Source organism: Puma concolor, chromosome D1, assembly GCF_028749965.1.
Source record: "Puma concolor isolate L17-30 chromosome D1, mPumCon1.1.hap2, whole genome shotgun sequence".
NCBI classification, from domain to species: domain Eukaryota; kingdom Metazoa; phylum Chordata; class Mammalia; order Carnivora; family Felidae; genus Puma; species Puma concolor.
In genome coordinates, this window is record NC_141676.1 from 185432 (window position 1) to 206099 (window position 20668).

Genomic DNA, 20668 nt, shown 5'->3' on the forward strand with positions numbered 1-20668 from the left:
AGTTCTTAAGATTACCATACAAGGGAGCATTCCATAGGCCCTCACACTCCTTCACTCTGCCCCTATAACTATGTCTAGGCCATGTCTTTGAAATATAAACCTCAAGGAGAACATTATTATCAGAAGGTGAACAAAAGCAGGAAACTTTATTTGGAACTTGGGCAAATTAAAAATGTTAAGTGTTTTTTCCAAAATATTAATAAAAGGCTTTAGCCATCTGAGCAGGTGACCATAACTTATTCCATCTGCCAGAAACACAATTTGCATAAAAAAATGTATTATAGCCAGTGAGTTTTGTATTATTGTACCTGATTCATGGCTACAATTTTGGAACGGAAGGGCGCTCAGGTGGCTCAGTCTGTTAAGTGTCTGATTCTTGATTTGGGCTCAGGTCATGATCTCACAGTTCATGAGATGGAACCTCATGTCGGGCTCTGCGCTGACAGTGTGGAGCTGGCTTGGGATTCTCTCTCTCTCTCTCTCTCTCTCTCACTCAAAATAAATAAATAAGCGATAAGATGAGAAAAGATGAGATGAGATGAGACGAGACGAGATAAGAAACTTTTGGAACGGAAGCTGTCAAGTCCTGTATGTATCTGTCTTTATACGTGTATGTTGCAGTTGCCTGGTATTTTTCTACCTCTAGATGATATCGCCAAGATTAATTTAAAAGAGATCTATTTAATTGGCTTAAAGAAAATTAAGTACTTATATAAATTAAGTATTCCTAAAATTCTCAGGTATATAATAGAAACTAACCCAAACGCTTTTCAGGTTCATGATCTGGAAAAATACTCAGTAGTGAAGCTAACTTAAGTTTGTTGGAGGCTGGCTGGTCCCAGGACCCAGAGGGGGGTCCACAGGACCAGCCAGGAGGGTCTTCGGCCTCTCTCAGGATGGAAATTAAACATGAGCCAAGAGGAAGTGAGAGCACAGTTTATTAAAGACACAAAAGAGTCTGGGAGACTCAGAAAGGAGAGGAGAGGGAGTCTCACCTTCGCTTGGGGCCTGGGGCACATGTCTTCTCAGTAACCCAGGAACAAAGATGAACATCTAGGCATACTCCATAAGTCACTGGTGCCCTGGAGCCAGGGCTCCGGGTGCGTCGGTGGTCTTGGGAGAACGTTCCCGACACCTGCCCGGTCCCTCCTTGAGTGTTACCTGTTGTGCTGGAAGACTCCAAGGAGGTCACTACCTCCCTGACCTTCACGAGGGTATACGTTACCTGTACGAGAAGTCGTGTGTAGGGCCGGGGTACAGGTCCTAGAAAGAATAAAAGGGGGAAAGGGAGCAAAAGTGAAGTCTTTCATGGGGTCCCTTCAGCTCCCCTGTGTCAGAAATGTCTTCTGAACGATCAGCATTGAATGTGATGTAGACACACAACTTTCACTCCACCTGGGCTCATTGGTGCCTAAGCGCAGGGCAGCTCTGTTACATTTGTCAGCAAGAAAAATAACTCAGGATGATGAAATTTTTGTAGGTAATCTGAACATAATTGTTGAGAACCCATGGATTAAATAGATGTAAGCGGGATAAAAGTTTTAAATAATTTCCCCAAAGCTTTTGGTAACCGGAAACCTTAAAGTTTTGCTAAGTTAAGTTAAATGATGGATAGTGACTGAATATCTAGATCATTTCCAAATAAAATAAAATATTGAAACGTTAGTTACTGAATATAGGTTTGTCCAATTTGGGTTCCTGTTACAGAGAATCTAACCATATTGGGTCTGTTAGTGCGCGTGTTTGCACCACACTGGAAATAACACCAATGCAGGACTGTCCTCTTGAAAACGTGCCCATAAACTCGCCCATCTGCAGAACCCTCACGTCGCAATCGCTGGTTCCTTGTTTTCACCAAAAATTAGGGCTCCTAAGGGTTCAACATTCTAATTAACATCTGTGATTAAAACTGCTACAAATAAGGGAAACATCTCCATATGCAGGGAAAGTGGGATGTGCATTTTTGGTAAAAGAACACATGAGGAGGGGCGCCTGGGGAGCTCCGCCAGCTGAGTGCCTGACTTCGGCTCAGGTCATGGTCTCACGGTTCATGGGTTTAACCCCCACAGGCTCTGTGCTGACAGTGTGGAGCCTGCTTGGGATTCTCTGTCTCCCTCCCTCTCTCTCTGCCCCTCCCCAGCCCCAACTCTCTCTCTCTCTCTCAAAGATAAATAAATAAATATTTAAAAATAATAATAATAATAAGCGAAATGGACAGAAAGTTGTAAAAGGTCTGTTGAAAAGGAATTTTGTGAGAGGAATTTTATGTGTGATGAACTGGAAGAGATTGAATGAATTTGTCCTCAGGGTTTGAAAAACAGCTTTAAGATCCATAGTATACTTCTGTAATTATGTAAACCTGGGACATAATTTTCTTTCATCTGCCAAAAGGCATCAGTCTGCTCCTCATAGGAGATTGTGAAATGGTTCCCTCTGGTTTTCCAAATTATTTGCAGAGAAAACAAGGATTCTATCTTTTGCCAAAATAATGTCCCATGTGTCAGCCCTTTGCTCACTAGAGGAGACCTAGTCCTCTGGATATGGAGAGGGCTAAGTCTTGGGGCACCTGGGTGGCTCAGTCGGTTGGGCGTCTGACTTTGGCTCGGGTCATGATTTCACGGTTCATGAGTTCGAGCCCCGTGACAGGCTCTGTGCCGACAGCTCGGAGCCTCGAGCCTGCTTTGGATTCTGGGTCTCCCTCTCTCTCTGCGCCTCCCCTGCTCACGCTCTATCTCTCAAAACTAAATCAACGTTAAAAAAAATTTTTTTTAAGGGAGCTAAGTCTTGCTCAGGACTACGGAAGCTTCTGTGCTTGCCTGCGAAGCCTTACTCACTTTGGTTAGAGGGACAGCTAAACACTGTTTCACAGCGACCTGTGATTTTATTTGACTGTTTGAAGATCTTTTGATCTTTTTGACAAACTCTCCCAAATGCAAATTCTACGTGATGTCTTTTCGACCTTGAACTAACTTTGAGTTTTACCAGAAGGTCCCGGAAATATCTTAAGATGTGTTTTCTTTCCTTATAAAAGGGAGATCTTAAACTAATTCAGCTCATCTGATACGTTAAAATCCACAGGAAGCATTGTCAAATAAATCCTAAACCTTCTTTACGTTATGTCTGTGTAGGTATACGTTACAAATGTTCCGGAAATTATGTGAAATTTCTGGAAACCTGACCCGTCCCGATTTAATGCCATCGGTCATAATTTTAAAACGTATGTCACGGAAATAGGCCCCCTTGTCAGCTCCACCACAGCGAGCTCCCGCCAGATATTAGCAATGGGCGTTTAAGCCGTTCATCACCTGCAGACAGCTGCTGCTCGACTGCCATGCTTTTGCAGCCCGCAGGATCTAGAAGAAATTCACAGAACAGACTCTGGCGAGTGCTCTGGAGTACGTGTCCCCGAGGACTCCAGGATCGCACGGCTGAACTGGCTTTCAGCACACTATTTCTCGGAAGCTACCTATGATTATAGCAATTCAGCAAAATCTTTGTGAACAAAGCTAAAACAGTGACTTTTTCTCCCCACGCAATCCCTGCAGAATTCAGACACTCTTGACTACTTTTCCTCGTGGCAATACACGTACTTAGTTGCATACGTGCAATAGCCATCTGTTGTCCTTGTAGATGGCCCGCTGCCTCCGTGGCTAAGGTCCTACTGGAAAGGGTCATTCCTTCCTGCCCCCGCCCGTTGAACTTCATGGTTCCCAGGGAGCCCACTCTGCTAGTTGGATTCTTTGACCAATTTGTGCTGCTTGTTCACCCTCACCACACCCTCACTGTGCAAGACACCCTCATCCCCAGGGCTAATCAAACACACTGGTGGCAGCATTTAGACTCAGCCAGCAAAACTCAAAGAGAGCCTCCAAATACCCTGGCCAGAGGCACGATCACTAGTCCTGAATGTCAGGGTTATCCCTTTTGGAACTCAGAGTCTCTCACCCTTTGAGATGCCCCAGGACACCCAGTGCACCTGGTTCCTGCTCCTTCAGACCCACAGCTAATAAAGGGAGATACGCTTTAACATTGGACGGTCTTAATTGCTTCTGTTAGAAATAACCATGTTTTTTTTAATCTTTATTTATTTTTGATAGAGAGACAGAGCATGAGCAGGGGAGGGGGAGAGAGAGAGAGAGAGAGAGAGAGAGGGAGACCCAGAATCCAAAGCAGGCTCCAGGCTCCAAGCTGTCAGCACAGAGCCCGACGCAGGCCTCGAACTCACAGACCGCGAGATCATGAGCTGAGCCGAAGTCAGATGCTCAACCGACTGAGCCACCCAGACGCCCCAAAATAATCATGTTTTGAGAGAGCAATCTTTTTACAGAGATGAAGACCTTAAGCCTCACATCTTACAACCCAGAGATTCTTCTACCAGAAAACACAGCTGCTAGAAGACTCTCCAACCTCACTGGAAAGGCCCCTGTCAGGCACCACCAGCCAAATTCCAGGCAATAGACTCCAGGCCCACATGACGCACTGAAGACAGCACCGAACCCCGACTGGCCCTGCACACCACCTGGTGGCCTGCGAGTAAAGACTTCCCGGATTTGAAGCAGGCAGCACCTCATGACGCACTTCCCCCAGGTGACCGACCAGGAGTATGTACCCTTTCTTGCTTTGGCTCCTCGTTTTATTTTCTCTCTCTTTTGGGGGCAAGACGGGGCTCCTATCCATGTTTCCTAATCTATTACAAAAAGGGAAAACCTTTCTTACTGGTGGATCTGTCACCAGAAACTCCTATGTGTTCACAAAGTCTGAGACCTCTTGTTCTTACTTGCAACTAATTTCTCTTTAGTCCCAAAGGCCACTGCTGATTATCCACATAAGCCCACGGATGTTCCCTGCAGGCGAGACTAGGCCCAGGAAGACCTTGGACACCTTGGTCCAGCTTCGCCCCGATCACAGCCTCGTGGCTCAGCCGAGTCCCTGCGTCTTTGCCCATCAGATAGCTTCCTGATCTAAGTGTGATCTCTCTGCCCACACGCAACAGACATACAAATGAGTTTTCACATCTTTGCAAGGTTTTTAGAAAAGACACCTTTAGGAAGAGATGGCCTCACAGAGTGTCATCCGGACTCCTCTGACCCATGGCTTGGAAGGATCAATCAGGAAATTGTGGCTAATGAACCTATCAATACCCAGGAGTCCTCAGCGCTCCCCCTGGTTTTGGTTTCGTGTGTGGCGGACAGTGGCATACGAATTTTAAGACAGCTGGCAAGTTGGAGGTCAATAGTTATTAGGCCATTTAACGGTCCCTGCTAACAGCTATACCAAACGAGAAGCTTCCCATTGGCTTACCGCACTTAGGTGGAGGCATACCTGATTCAGTGTTGGCCTCCAGCGGGAGTGTCTTTCTTCTGTGGCTGGAACAGTGCTGATGAACACGTGGTCAGAAATTTCTCCCTGACATTGGGAGAACCGGCCAGCTTCACGGCCACAGCAGCGGCAGCCCAGCGGCCAAAGTACTCTTGGACGGCCACATAGCCTCGATTAGGATCTGCTCAATGAGCAAGGTGTTTGTGCGATAGCGAGTTCCACCCGCTGCAGGATAAATGCCTCTGGAGAAGTGGAAATTCACAGTCAGGGAACAACCGATCTCTCCGACGTTTTGTGGTCTTGATCTATTTAGCTGCCCACCTTCCGGTCTGGGCCCCTCCTTTAGAATCACCCTGCAAACAGGATTCGTCGCGTTACTTTTAATTCTGCTTTGCATAACTATTTTTGAACTTCGTACCTGCCGCCCGTCAAGCCTCTGCAAACAGGGCCGTGGCCGCACTCTGCACCCGGTCCTGAGGGTCGACCTGCTGCCAGCACGTGCACTGCCCCTTTGCAGACCTAAGGTCGGTCTGCAGCAGAACTGACCTACTGTCCTTGAGACCTGCAGACCGCAGGCCTCGAGGAGTGAAGGCCCAGACTCTCCCGGAAGAGAAGGCCTGACCACATTTGGAAACAGCTGCCGCAGATGCCAGCCAGTCTGCCCGGGGTCATGTCCACACGCGACTGCGGGCTGGGCACCTGCTTCTCCTGCACCCAGCCCCCCTCCCTCTTCCCACGCCCTCACCTGGACGGGGAAGATGGTCTTTGGGCCTTTAGTCCGTCCTCTTCCCAGGTCGCCAGCTTCCTGGGAACTTCCTGGGAAAGCAACCTTTCCTTCCACACATCACTTCTCTCTCGAGTGCTCATTGTCAAGCGGTGAGCAGCTGAACCTCACTGAGTTCGGAACCGGTTCTCTGTCCGGTAACAGGGCGACGCTGTCTCAGTGTTTGTGGGGGCAATGTCCATAGACTGCAGGGTCCACAGTCTCCAGCCTGTGCACCCGTCCTCTGACAGGGCACAGGGCTTCCCAACCACCCAGGGATAAAACCACTAAATGCAGAAAAGTTGATCTGATTAACGATGCTTTCAAGAAAGATCTTGATGGGGCACCTGGGGGGCTCAGTCGGTTGAGCGTCTCACTTCGGCTCAGGTCCTGATCTCACAGTTTGTGAGTTTGAGCCCCGCGTTGGGCTCTGTGTTGACAGCTCGGAGCCTGGAGCCTGCTTTGGATTCTGTGTCCCTCTCGCTCTCTGCCCCTCCCCCACTCACACTCTCACTCTCTCTCGAAAATAAAATGAAACGTTAAAAAAATTTAAAAAAAGAAAGAGCTTGATCAAAAGGGAGAAATGTTAAATAAAGGAAACTTCATTTCTTGTGTGTGATAGTGATTTTTTTAATTTAATTTTTTTTTTAATTTACATCCAAGTTAGCATACAGTGCAACAATGATTTCCGGGGTAGATTCCTTTAGCCCATCCCCCCTCCCACAACCCCTCCAGTAACCCTCAGTTTGTTCTCATTATTTATGAGTCTCTTCTGTTTTGTCCCCTTCCCTGTTTTTATATGCTTTTTGTTTCCCTTCTCTTATGTTCATCTGTTTTGTCTCTTAAAGTCCTCATATGAGTGAAGTCATGTGATTTTTGTCTTTCTCTGACTAATTTCACTTAGCATAATACCCTCCAGTTCCATCCATGTAGTTGCAAATGGCAAGATTTCATTCTTTTTGGTTGCCCAGTAATACTCCATTGTATATATAGACCACATCTTCTTTATCCATTCATCCGTTGATGGACATTTGGGCTCTTTCCATACTTTGGCTATTGTCGATAGCGCTGCTATAAACATTGGGGTGCCTGTGTCCCTTTGAAACAGCGCACCTGTATCCCTTGGATAAATGCCTAGTAGTGCGATTGCTTGGTCGTAGGGTAGTTCTATTCTTAGTGTTTTGAGGAACCTCCATACTGTTTTCCAGAGTGGCTGCACCAGCTTTCATTCTCAAAGGAAACCTCATTTAAAATGGAGTCAAGTGGCACCTGGGTGGCTCCGTCGGTTAAGCGCTGACTTCAGCTCAGGTCATGATCTCGCGGTTCGTGGGTTCGAGAACCGTGTCGGGCTCTGTGTTGACCGCTCAGAGCCTGGAGTCTGCTTTGGATTCTGTGTCTCCCTCTCTCTCTCTGCCCCTCCCCCACTTGTGCTCCGTTTCTCTCTGTCTCTCAAAAATAAACAAACATTAAAAAAAAATTTTTTTTAATAAAATGGAGTCAAGGAGCCCAGAAAGGGGGCCGCTCATGCCCACCCCTCCATGCTGCAGCCTGCGAGACGGCGCAGGAGGAAGATAATCCTGACAGGAGAGAACGTTTCTCACACCGGGTGCGCGTCTTGCCTTTAGAAAAAGATGGAAGGTCTCGCTGCGCCCAAAAACCACACACTGACCTCCACCAAGAGCCACCAGACACTGCGCAACCTGGGGCTCGTGTTCCCCTGCAGTAACCGTCTGCCCACAGCAGCCCTGCCTGATTTGCCCTGAGCCCTGATGGCAGCGGACTTCCCTTCACTCTCGGACCTGCCTGCGGTTCGCCACAGCCCTCATGCCCCAGGTCACAATTCCTCTGCTTTACCACATAAAGTCCTTTTGCTAAAATAACTGTCTATTTTATTTTTAAGATTGACAAGCGCAAGCCCAATATTCAAATTCGGTTCCTTACAGTCCTTCCCTCCTGCTCAGGGCTCGTATCTTTAATTATGTTAGTCGCGCTTTCTTTTTGATGTTATGGGTCAATGTCACACACTGACTCAACCGGGTGCTGTTTAAAGTCCCCTCCACTGCGGCCATTCGCTGGGGATCCTCCAGCCCTGTGGCAGCTTCCATCCAACCCCCCCAATCTGCCAAGGCAGGTGCAGAAGTGGGGGCTCAGGTTGGAGGGGGTGTCCTTCTGGCGTCGGCCTCTCCACACCAGAGAGCTGGGGAACAAGAGAGTCACAGCACACAGTGAGGCCGCACACACGGTGTGGCTTTCCACGACGTCAGCTCCGTTCGGTCCTAAAGCGGGTTCAGGATGCCAAACTCAGTGACATATTCCACCGCGTGCTTAACTTGGCTTCTTATGCAGCACACGGAGCAGAACATAAGTCACACGACACAGAAACACCAAGGGTGGGAAGTCAGTCTGTGGGTGTGAAGCCGAGATCCAGCCACAGTCGGGTCCGGATCAGCTCTCGGCACCCACCACATGTTACGATCAGGCTGCAGAGGGTCTAGTTCTGTTCGGAGATCCATCGGGCAGACCCTTTGGCAGCAGCCGCCTCTTTGAAGTGGTCAGACATAGAGGGGTTGTGTCTGAAGAGCCTGACAGTTTGCTGCAAAAACCATTCCTTTTTTAGGGGCACCTGGGTGACTCAGTGGGTTAAGTGGCCGACTTCAGCTCAGGTCATGAACTCGCAGCCCGTGAGTTCGAGTCCCACGTCGGGCCCTGTGCTGACAGCTCAGAGCCTGGAGTCTGCTTCGGATTCTGTGTCTCCCTCTCTGTGCCCCTCCCCCTCTCACACTCTGTGTCTGTCTCTCAAAAATAAAACAAATAAACATTAAAAGAAATTTTTTTAATTGTTCCTTTTTTAAAGGGATCTAATCAGTCTTGGGCCCCTGCAGACCCCCTCTGGTCCTGCTGGCCGTCAGTTCTGGGGCGTCATCAGCTGGTGCTGGTCTCACAGCTGCGGTGACCTAACTACTTGCATCACTGTTGGACACGGGCCCCTGCTTGACATGAGTGACTCCATCTTGCTCTGTACTAACACCTTGCACTGTTTCACCATCTGAACCAAGCGTGGCGTTTTCTTCTCTGTCCCTTTCTCCCTGGGCTGCTCCCAGTCTCTCTGCTCCTGGGGAGCCCCGGGTCTTCCCCCCCAGAAGACCTCTGGGAAGCAGCGTGATCTGCTTCTTACTCTGTGTGGGTGCAGGCCTGGTCATGTCAAAATCCTGCTCCTCTGTGCCCTTTTCAAGGAGAGAGACTGTGGGTGTTTGCTGAAGCTGAAAGCTGCCCCCTCCGCTAGACGCCCAGAAACCGGTGCCGCCCTCCCCACCCCTCCTCAGGCCTCCAGAGGGCAGAGCCACAGAGACAAGGGGAAAGACTTCAAAGCAAACACACAAACAACTGTTGCAATGGTTGACGCTGATCCTGGAGCCAGTACCCAAGTCTCACGGCAGCCGGAAGCCAGTAGACAAAGGTTCCCTGTGTCTGAGCAGGTTCTGAGGGGCAGGAATCCATCCCAGCGGCCAGGGTTTCCACCTCGCCGGCCCCAAGGGGGCCCCTAGCCGGGAAGTCACGTGGGCTGGTAATCAGAAACAGAACAACAAACTGAAGCAACAGAATCCCTTGTTTTTAGTGACTAAGTTGTTTTTCCCCAAGGACTTCCCCATGTCCTAGTACTTAGAACCTCTTTGGATGTGAACCTAGGAGTCTTAGTTCCATTTCTTTAAGGCTTAGCTTACTGAGGGAAAGGATTAACTCCCAAATGAGAATTTCTCCTGTATACTGGATATTGGAAAAGGGTTTACATTCAATTCCGGGCATTTTGAACGCTGTTCTAGAATCTGAGCTTCTTCGTGCTGCCCTGAGGTCTAAAAGCAGAACTTCTGGGGCACCTGGGTAGCTCAGTTGTTCGGCTCTCGATCCCAGGGTCCTGAGTTGGGGACCTGGGTTGGGCTCCACACTGGGCATGAAGCCTACTTAAAAGTAAATAAATACAAATTAAAAATTAATATTGCAACTTCTGTTTCAATGCTCTGGATAATGACCAGAGGAAACATTTTCTAAAGGCCTGAGGTACAAGGAAAGCCATTTGCATTTCTAAGTCAGCACGGCTGCACGTAAACTGTGTTCAGACCAAAAGCCTGATTTAAGGCCTGCCGTGCGAGCATCGTACACCAGCTTTGGGAATGTGTGGCCTACAGGAAAGCCTTCTTGTCCTGAATGAGATTTGGGGGGTGATGGTGGGGTTCGTGGGGTCTGGAGCCAATGGCCAGGAAAAAATTCTTAAAGGCGTCTTTGGTGCAAAAAGGTGATTTTATTAAAGCACGGGGGACAGGACCTGGGGGCAGAAAGAGCTGTGTGTATTTGGGAGCTGGGGAGAGTTAAAGTCCAGGGGGAGTTTCCAGTGAGATTTTCATATGCTAAAGACAACTCAGGATCCCAGAGGCCTGGCTATTGTCAGGCTAAGGTGGTTTGTCCCCCTAGCAAAGCATTAGCATTAAGACAGTAGGAAATTCCTGGAGGAATGTTCTACTCCGCAGGCCTCAAGTGTTGGTCAATGGGCTACAGGTGATATGGAAATTGAGTTCTATCTGCCATTTCCTTCTGCCTTTGTTCCCCACATCACTTAAGACATCGATCAATGTCCCTGTTCCCTACAATTCTTGATGTTATAACCCGTGGTTCCTGCCTGGATGCTGATCAGAAATCTTTCTGAATTTTTACAAGATGTGAGACAGAGAACCCTGTGAAATATCTGTCCCTCCTCCCGAGCACTTCCTTCCCGGTGAAATCTGTCCCTCTTCCGGAGCACTTCCTTCCCTGTGAGGCATGCTTCCTGGACAGCTGGCCTAACCCGGGCTGGATGAAACGCTTTCTTCCCTGCAGAAGATTCTAAAACGCTTGTTCACTTTGTGTCAACAATAACATGGTGAACAATAACTTGGAGGGGGGTGGCAGGAAGGGAACTGGGGCCCAGAATACAATGTAAGTCTAAGGAGCAGACAGCTCTTGCCTAGGTCGGGGATTTAGGAAGCAAGGGCTCTGACACCAGCAGCCCTGGGAGAGTACCTACAGGGCTGATTTTGTGGGGAAGGTCTGGGCCCATCCCCAGCAGGGGCAGCCTGGTCGGCCATGGGGTCGGCATCAGGTCTAAGTGGTTGAAGCGGGAGGGGAGGAGAGGTTTTGCCCCGGGGTGGGGCGGGGGGGAGGGGGGATGGCAGGAAACCTTCCAGAAAGAAGGGCCCCCAGCTTATCTCTTTGATGCACATGGAGAATTCTCCCCTAAGAACCATAAGCATCTGAGATCACACTCACTTGCAAGCTGGCAAATGAGCCTGCCTGTTTCAGAGGACACACCCCCTGGATCAGTTCACTTCCCCCAGCAAGAGCAGCGGCCAAATGTCACCCACAGAGGGTCTGCAGAGGGCCAGGCCACACCTGCACAAAGCCAGGGTGCCCAGAGAGGAGGCCTGGATAGGGGAAGCCTGACTGTCTATACTGGATGCGACCTCTGCCCCAACAGAGACATTAGGAAAAGCTACACTGGACCACAGATAAACCCAGCCTCTGCTCCAGACAGCGACACTGACTCCATCCTCCAAGCAGGTTCAGGAGGAAAATTTCCAGGAAAGGACAGTCTGGAACCAGGGGATGAGCCACGGGACAGTGCCTACCAGCGCTTCCCCTCCAGGTGCCCCCCCCCCCCCCCCCCCCCCCCCCCCCCCCCCCCCGTCTAGAGCCTTGAGGTCCCCTACCCAAGTCTCACTCCACAGGCAGGTCTAGGAACCTGCCTCCACCCCACCAGGCAACTCAAGCAAAGAGTGTAAGGTTCGGGACAAGTTTGAGGGAGCCGCCCTCCGGCTGCGGGGGCTCAGAACTGAGGGAAGTGCCTGGGTTCCCACGTACCGCCGCTATTCTAAGCTGGGCTCTCTGCGGCTTCAGCCGACTTGCGTCCCTCCACCTGCCTCCCCCTCCCCTCTCCTCCCCTCCCCTCCCCTCCCCGCCCCGGGTCTTGAGCTTTCAGTGTGTCTCACAAAAGGCTCTGCGGACAGCAGGGCTCATTTGACCCCTGAGCCAGTGCCCCTCACACTTAGTGCCTCAGCCTAGGCCTCCTGGGCTGCCCGTGTCCAGACCCCTCCCGCGCGCCCTGGCAGGAGCCGGCGGCCACCTGGGGGGATCCGAGAGGTGGGGAAGTTCGCTTGCGGTCACCGGGTTCCGACGCGGCAACAGCGCAGCCAGACCAAGTCCCCGCCCCGCGCCCCCGCCCAGCGAGCCCCGGCCCGGCCCCGCCTCCCCGCACCCCCCGCGCCCCTTTTCCGTCCTCCGCCCCCTCCTGCGGTCTGGAGCGTCCGGATGGCCGCCCACCCGGGCTTCCCAGGAACCCTCCGGATAACCTCACCCCAGCCGGCCACCCCAGGGCACAGGGTCTCATCCCGAGCCGGGTGACCCAGGAAACATGCACACACACCCCCACCCCACCCCCTCGCCCCCAGCACACCGCGGGAGCCGCTCCCTCGGACGGTTCCAGGGTCCTCTGCTGCCCGCCGGGTGCACACCCTCAACCCGGGCTCGGCACCCATCGCCACCCCTCCCGCAAGAGCAGCGCGGAGGGCCTGACTCCGCGGCCGCGCATGGGCCTGCGACGTCACCTGGTGGCCGCCTGGGCAAAGTGCGACCGCAGGGAGGCGGCGAGAGGGGCACGGAGCCGCAGAGAGAGGAGGGTGTCTCCCCCAGAGGACCCGCCACCAGGTTGCTGCCATCGGCCCCTCGATGGCGGCACTGGCTTAACCCGAATTCTGATCCCGATCGGTCCCTATCGCATTTCTGATCAGACTAAAGCACAAATTAGGACACGCTGTAACCAGGGGGTGGGGAGGAGAGGCGCTGGACCCACACCTGAGGGATTTTGTTTTAACCTGAGGCAGTGGAGTCAGCCCGGTGCAGATGGACACAGACGCACAGGTGTGGCGGGAGGAACATGTGACTGAGCGTGAATAAAAAAATAAGTCCCAAGAGAAAGTTTTAAAATAACTTGAACTAAATTAAAAGGAAAACACAACTTACCAAAATGTTTGGGATGCAGCAGTGCTTACAGGGAAATCAATAGAATTAAAAGAAGACATTAGAAATTAATTAGAAAGAAGAAAGACCTCGTGGCGCCTGGGCGGCTCAGTCACTTAAGTCTCCCACTTCAGTTCAGGTCATGACCTCACAGTTCATGAGTTCTAGCCCCTGGCATCCGCTCTGTGCTGACAGCTTGGAACCTGGAACCTGCTTCAGATTCTGTGTCACCATCTTTCTCTGCCCCTTCCCTGCCTCTCAAAAATAAACATTAACATTTTTTTAAAAAAAGCCTTAGGGGGCGCCTGGGTGGCGCAGTCGGTTAAGCGTCCGACTTCAGCCAGGTCACCATCTCGCGGTCCGTGAGTTCGAGCCCCGCGTCAGGCTCTGGGCTGATGGCTCAGAGCCTGGAGCCTGTTTCCGATTCTGTGTCTTCCTCTCTCTCTGCCCCTCCCCCGTTCATGCTCTGTCTCTCTCTGTCCCAAAAATAAATAAACGTTGAAAAAAAAAAAAGCCTTAGGAATCTTAGGAAACCAGAGAAAGCAGCAAAGAGGCCTAAAGCAAACAGAAGGAAAAAAATAATAAAAATTAGAGCAGAAATCAATGAAATTGAAACCAGGAAGCAATAGGGAAAAAAACAATGAAACCAAAAGCTGTTTATATGAGGGACAAAGTCAATAAAATTGATAAACTGCTAGCCAGGCTAATAAAAACTGAAAAGAGAAAACAGATTACTACAATGAGAAATGGAAAAGGAGCCATCACTACAGATCCCACTGACATTAGAGGGATAATAGAGGAATACTATGAACAACTGTATGCTCACAAATTTGATAACTTAGATGAAACGGCCCAATTCCTTGAAAGACACAGACTACAAAAACCCACATAAGGAGAAATAGGTAAACTAAATAGGTCTATGTTTATTGATAAAATTAAATCGATAATTAATAATATTCCAAACAAGAAACCACCAGGCACAGATGGCTTCACTGGTGAATTGTACCAAATATTTGAAGCAAAAAAGATGATACCAATTCTCTGCAATATTTTCCAGAAAATAGAAACAGAAAGAATCCTTCTGAATTCATTCTGAGTCAGCATTACCCTTACAAAACCACAACCAGACAGACATGAAAAGAAAAGGAAATTGCAGATCAAATATCTCTTGAGCACAAAAGCAAAAATCCTCAACAAATTATTAGCAAGTCCAATCCAACAATGAATTATACACCACAAAAGAAGTATATTCTAGTAACCAGTGGGATTTATTCTAGGTGTGCAAGGCTGGTTCAATTTTTTTTTTTAATTTTTTTTCAACATTTATTTATTTTTGAGACAGAGAGAGAGAGAGCATGAACAGGGGAGGGTCAGAGAAAGAGGGAGGCACAGAATCCGAAACAGGCTCCAGGCTCTGAGCTGTCAGCACAGAGCCCAACGTGGGGCTCGAACCCGCGGACCGCGAGATCGTGACCTGAGCCGAAGTAGGCTGCTTAACCGACTGAGCCACCCAGGCGCCCCGCTGGTTCAATATTTTAAAAATCAACTAGTATAATCTATCATATATGCCGGCTAAGGTAGAAAAATATGATCTTATCAATTGATGTTGAAAAAACATTTGATCAAAAGAGCTTTCTTAAAAAGCATTTTAATCATGGGAATGCAAGCTGGTGCAGCCACTCTGGAAAACAGTATGGAGGTTCCTCAAAAATCTAAAAATAGAACTACCCTATGACCCAACAATTGCACTACTAGGCATTTATCCACAGGACATAGGTGTGATGTTTTGAAGGGACACATGCACCCCCACGTTTATAGCAACACTATCAACAATAGCCAAAGTATGGGAAGAGCCCAAATGTCCATTGATGGATGAACGGATAAAGAAGAGGTGGTATATATACATATATATATATACACACACACACACACATACACACTGGAGTATTACTCGGCAATCAAAAAGAATGAAATCTAGGGGCGCCTGAGTGGCTCAGTCAGTAAAGCATCAGACTTCGGCTCAGGTCATGATCTCATGGTTCATGAGTTTTAGCCCTGCATCGGGCTCTGTGCTGATAGCTTGGAGCCTGGAGCCTGCTTCAGATTCTGTCTCCCTTGCTCTCTGCCCCTCCCCCACTCGTGCTCTGTCTCTCTCTCTCTCTCTGTGTCGAAAATAAAAACATTTAAAAAAAAAAAGAATGAAATCTTGCCATTTGCAAGATTTGCAAATGGGTGGAACTGGAGGGTATTATGCTAGGTGAAATTAGTCAGTCAGAGAAAGACAAAAACCATATTTCATTCATATGAGGACTTTAAGAGACAAAACAGATGAACATGAGGGAAGGGAAACAAAAATAATATAAAAACAGGGAGGGGACAAAACAGAAGAGACTCATAAATATGTAGAACAAACTGAGGGTTACTGGAGGGGGGATGGACTAAATGGGTAAGGGGCACTAAGGAATCTACTCCTGAAATCATTGTTGCACTATATGCTAACTAATTTGGATGTAAATTAAAAAAAATTAAAAAATTAAATTACAAAAAAGCATTTTAGTCAAATTCATGATTAAAACACTCAACTAATTAGGGGCGCCTGGGTGGCTCAGTTGGTTGAGCATCTGACTTTGGCTCAGGTCATGATCTCACGGTCTGTGAGTTCTAGCCCTTCGTCAGGCTCTGGCTGACAGCTCAGAGCCTGGAGCCTGTTTCAGATTCTGTGTCTCCCTCTCTCTCTGCCCCTCCCTGCTGGTGCTCTGTCACTTTCTGCCTCAAAAATAAATATATGTTAAAAAAAAAATTAAACCTCTCAACTAACTAGGAATAGAGGGGGATTTCTTCAACTCGATTAACAATCATCTACCAAAAAATGTACAATTAACAAATTTCTTAATTGTGAGGAACTAGACGCTCTCTCCTTAAAATCAGGAACAAGGCAAGGGTGTCCCCTCTCACCAGGGCCACTAAACAGCATACTGGGAATCTACAGTGTGAAATAAGACAAGAAAAGTAAATAAAATATGTGCAGATTGGGAAGGAAACAATAAAACTATCTTTGTTCACAGATGACATAACTGTTTATGTAGGAAACCCAAAGAATTAATAACAAAATTCCCGGAATTAATAAAAAATTGTTGTGAGGTTGCAGGATACAAAGTTAATATACAAAAGTCAATTGCTTTCCTATATATCAGCAATGAACAACGGAAATCTGACATTTAAAACACAATACCATTGGGGAGCCTGGATGGCTCAGTCGGTTGAGCATTTGACTCTTGATTTCAGCTCAGGTCGTGATACCAGGGTCCTCATAGAGAGCCCCAAGTGAGGCTCTGTGCTGAGTGTGGAGCCTGCTTAAGATTCTTTCTCTATCCCTCTGCCCTGCTTCCCTGCTTGCTCTTTCTCTTTCTCTCTTCCTAAAATAAAAAAATTAAAAAAAAAACACAATACCATTTACATTAGCCCTGTAAAAAATGAAACACTTAGGTATAAGCCTAACAAAACACGTACAAGACCTACATGAGTAAAACAACAAAATGTTGATGAAAGAAATCAAAGTTCTAAATGAATGGAGACTCTGTGCTCATTGAGAGTTCTAAATGAATGGAGACTCAATACATTTAAGATGTCAGTTCCTCCCAGCTTGAGCTATACATTCAATGTAATTCCAATTTAAACCCTAGCAAGTTATTTTGTAGATGTTGACAAAGTGACGCTAAAGTTTATATGAAAAGGCAAAGGCCAGAAATTGACAACACCATACTGAAAAGAATAACGATTTTAGAGGACTGACACTATATGACTTCCTAGAAAGTTACAGCCTGGTGTTGACAAAAGACTAGACAAATAGATCAATGGAACATAACAAAGAGCCCAGAAATAGATCCATACAGATACAGATCTTTGACAAAGGAGCAAAGGCAACACAATGGAGAAGGATAGTCTTTCTGACAAATGGTGGTGGAAAAGCTGAACATCCATAAACAAAAAAAATGAGCCTAGACACAGACTAAAATTAACTAAAAAATTGGTCATAGACTTAAATATAAATTGCAAAGCTTTAAGACTTCTGGGAGATAACATAGGAGAAAATCTAAGTCAGCTTGGATTTGGCAATGATTTTTTAGATAAGAAAATCCATGAATGAAAAAGTTGTTAAGCTGGACTTCATTAAAATTTTTAAATTTTGCTCTGCTAAATATACTAGCAAAACAGTAAAAAAGACAAGCCACAGATTAGAAGAAATATTTCTAAAACATATATCAAATTTAGGGCTATATCTAAAATACACAAGGAACTCTCAAAAATCAACAATAAGAAAACAATTTTAAAATGGGCAAATGGGCAAGAGATCTGAAGAGACACCTCACCAAATATGTACAGATGTCAAATAAGAATTTGAAAAGATACTCAGCACCATGTATCATTAGGGAGTTACAAATTAAAATACTGAGATATCAATACAATGACTAAAATCCTAAAAGCTGACAACGCCAAGTGCTGGCAAGAATGTGGAAGAAAAGGCAGTCTCATTCATCGCTGGAGGGAATGCAAATTGATGCAGCCATGTTAGAAGACATCTGGCAGTTTCTTCCCAAGCTAAATGTAGTCTTTGTAAAGATTCTATCTTTCTTTCTTTCTTGAGAGAGAGAGAGAGAGCATACACACAAGCAGGGGAGAGAGGCAGAGGGAGGGAGGGAGAGAGAGAGAGAGAGAGAGAGAGAGAGAATCTTAACCAGGCTCCACGCTCAGTGTTGAGCTGGACTTGGGGCTCAATCTGAGGACCCTGGGATCACGAACTTGAAAGGGCGGGCCTACGTCGGCCAACTCCATCTTGTTCTGTGTCCTTCACCTTGACCATGCCTCCTCCCCTTGAGTAACCTCCCGCTCACCTGCCTAACAGGACTCCGACCCTTCCCCAGCCAATCGGCTGAGGCCACAGCCATTACCTCATCAACTGCCCCTAGGCCCCAATAAAACCTTTGTCCTTTTGAAACTCTCCCCCCCACCCCGGGGCGCCTGGGTGGCGCATTGGTTAAGCGTCCGACTTCAGCCAGGTCACGAGATCTCGCGCTCCGTGAGTTCGAGCCCCGCATCAGGCTCTGGGCTGATGGCTCAGATCCTGGAGCCTGTTTCTGATTCTGTGTCTCCCTCTCTCTCTGCCCCTCCCCCGTTCATACTCTGTCTCTCTCTGTCCCAAAAATAAACAAACGTTGAAAAAAAAAATTCTTCAAGAAACTCTCTCCCCGGTATCTCACCACTGCCTCGGTGCAGGTAGGGGATTGAGCTCAGAGCTAGCTTGGATAAAGGCCCATTTGCTTTTGCATCGGACTAGGCTCCCTAGTGGTCTTTGGGGATCATGAATTCTGGGCATAACAGACTAGGCTCCCTAGTGGTCTTTGGGGATCATGAATTCTGGGCATAACAACCTGAGCTGAAATCAAGAATTGGAAACTTAACGAGTTGAGCCCCCCAGACGCCCCCCAAAGCTAAACACAGTCTTGCTATATGACCCAGTAATTGCACTCCTGGGTGTTTATCCAATCGAGTTGAAAACTTATGTCCACGCAAAAACTTGCACACAAATGTCTGTAGCAGCTTTATTCGTGATTACCAAAAACTGGGAGCGAGGAACAACCAAGATGTCTTTCACGGGTGAATGGCCAAACTGGTACATTCATACAATGGAATATTATTCAGTGATTAAAAAGAAAATAATTACCAAAACACAAAAAGACATGGATGAACCATAAATGCATGTTGCCGAGAGAAGCCAGTTGGAAAGACCCCAACTATACGACATTCTGATAAGGGGAAATAAGGCGACAGTAAAAAGACCAGTGTCTGCCAGGGACACAGAAGGAGGTGGATGAGGTGACTGGGGGGAGCACGGGGTGTGGAGGATGTTGACGCTGTTCTGAACGCTACCGTAACGGTAGATTTGTCAACGTGCATGGAACTCAACAACACAGAGTAAACCTAATGTTCACGAATTAAAGAAAGATCATTTCGGACGTCGGGGACCCAGGAAGGGATGCAGACGGTGGCCAGACTCTCGGGGTGTTACAAATGCGTGAAACCCCCTCACTGAAGGGGCGGGAGTCCGTAAGACTCGAGGCAGGGCACCCACCCGCGAGCGCCGGGCTCTAGTTGACGAAGTTGTTCCCGGCGGGGTCAGGTGACCAGTTCTGATCCTGCTGCCCGCGTCCTGGAGTGGAACAACTGAGTACGAGGCCGGCAGCCGGTGGGAGCCCCGTGCGGTCTCACCGCTGAGTGGGAGGTTCCAGGGGATCGAGGGGAGGATGGGCCCTGGGGTAACGGGTGGTGGTCAGAGACGTAGTAAGAACTCGTGTTTAGCTTAACGTAGGTACAGCTGGTTGCGCAGAGAAACATTAACAGGCTCGTGTATATACAATTGGTCTAGGCATATATTTCATTGCCTTGTCTGCTAAGGGGGCACAAAGAAACAATACTCCAGCAGCAATAAACACACCTACGTCCCAGATTTTGGTTCCTATGACCATTCTCTACTATACTTCTACATTTAAAACACACAGCTTGATATGTTTTAATGAGTGTGCAGACAACTTAAATATGGAAGGTGAGTTGGGGGAGGGAAGGGGCAAGAACGAGAGGGGGTGGGTGAGGACATTTGAAGATGGGGGCATTGTCCACAGTGTAGGCGACAGAATGCTGTAATCGTGGGATGTGGCCAGCTTGATTCTGTGCCCCAACATTAAAATAAAAGGACAGAAAAGGAAGGGCGTGTGCATGTTACACCCAAACTGCAACTTCCCACACAATTTGTTTGGGATGAGGTGGGGTCCACGTCCCCTCTGCTCAAACCTGGGTGGCCTGTGACAGCATGTGGCAGAACTACTGTGTGGTGACCCATCGGGCGCTTTGCCCCTTTGCTGGAGCCCAGAGGCCACCTCCTGGAAGTGGCTATGTCCAGATGCTCCGGTTAACCAGGCTGGCTGAGCCCAGCCGTCTCCGCCAAGGCACCAACACGAGATGACTGCAGCCCAGCCATCAGTCACCCCAGCCCTTCGCATCTTCCCACCACATCATCAAGCAGAGAAAAGCTGTCCCATGAGGCTCTGTCTAAATTCCTGACCCGCAGAATCCATGAACACAATAAGTAGGCCTTGTTTCACACCACTAATGTTGGGGTGGTTGGTTACACAGCAACACAAAACTGGAACAGGTGCAGGAAGGGGTAAAGGGAGAAGGGTCGGGCTGGCCGCTGGGCGGGTCAGAATGGCCCAGGCAAGAACTGGAACCAAGTGCACAAAGTTCACCATCAGCTCAGCGGGAGCCGCACGCCAGACCCCAGCACTCAAGTCCACAGTGGACGTGGAAGACGTACGTTGCGCACCCCTCCTGACCCTTCCAGTGTGCCCTGCCCCATCTGTCTGTGCAACTTCTCTCCGTGTTCACTCTGCATTCGCTGGAAGCCACCACCAGGCCCCTCTGCCGCCCATCCACGTGGAAGCCTGGCTAAGACTCTGGCCCTGCAGGATGAAGCCACGTGCTTTGGAG

The 20668-nt window shown here is 48.5% G+C and overlaps 1 long non-coding RNA gene across 1 annotated transcript; it reads right to left on the reverse strand.

Moving 5' to 3' along the window:
- Positions 1–921: 921 nt before the first annotated feature.
- LOC147576271 (uncharacterized) lies at positions 922–5791 on the reverse strand. The gene is made up of 2 exons (XR_015240622.1): positions 5323–5791; positions 922–1263 (listed from the first exon to the last, which is right to left on the reverse strand). It is a non-coding gene; the product is annotated as an uncharacterized LOC147576271 (long non-coding RNA).
- Between the last annotated feature and the right edge of the window lie 14877 nt (positions 5792–20668).